This window comes from Lupinus angustifolius, chromosome LG13 (genome assembly GCF_001865875.1).
Source record: "Lupinus angustifolius cultivar Tanjil chromosome LG13, LupAngTanjil_v1.0, whole genome shotgun sequence".
NCBI lineage: Eukaryota > Viridiplantae > Streptophyta > Magnoliopsida > Fabales > Fabaceae > Lupinus > Lupinus angustifolius.
This window is the reverse complement of record NC_032021.1, coordinates 11,280,279-11,281,066: the sequence shown is the minus strand read 5'-3', so window position 1 is coordinate 11,281,066 and position 788 is coordinate 11,280,279.

Sequence of the window (788 nt, the reverse complement as noted above, 5' to 3'; positions counted from 1 at the left end):
TTGTTTTTGAGTAACCGAGTACTCAAAGAGGGTAATCGATTACTCTGTGCTGTTATATATATAATTTCTGCATTTTTTCATCTCATCTTCCTCACTCAACTCGTGCATACCCATCTCTCACTCTAAAAGCTTCATTTCTAAACCATCTTGGGTGATCTTTGTGTCCATTCATATCACATTCTTGATTCTAAACACTTCTAACCAACCATTTTCGTGATTAGTGGCTCAAATAAAAAACCCCCAAATTCCCAATAACCAAAAACCTAAAATTTCAAAATCCCAATTTCATGGCTTCCTCTTCTAAATCAAAGAAACAACGCTCCAATACAACTCAAAGGAGTCAAGGAACATCTGCTTTGGAATGCAACCCTCTGGACTTAACAAGGCTTCTTGCTAACGATGAGCAACGCAAGATATTTGAGGAACACTTCCATGGTCGCGCCATTTTTACTCCTCAATATGGTAATGTTGATAATTTTGAGTTTGAAGATTTTATTTTCTCTTATCTCTTATGTGATGTGAACCCAAATGAGCCAAGTTGACTTTTGTTCTGAAACAAACGAAATTTATCCCGAACTTGTGAGAGTATTTTATTGTAACATGAACTTTCGGAAAAATCGTCTTACATCCTATGTTAAAGGAAAAGACATTGTTTTAGATCTAAAAACTTTCAGTTCATTGTTATGTAACATAGCCTATCAAGGTGACATAACAGGTTTCGACCTTGTATGTGAATGGGATAATTATGATCGAAAAGATTTTTATCACTCGTTATGTCGACTTTCGAA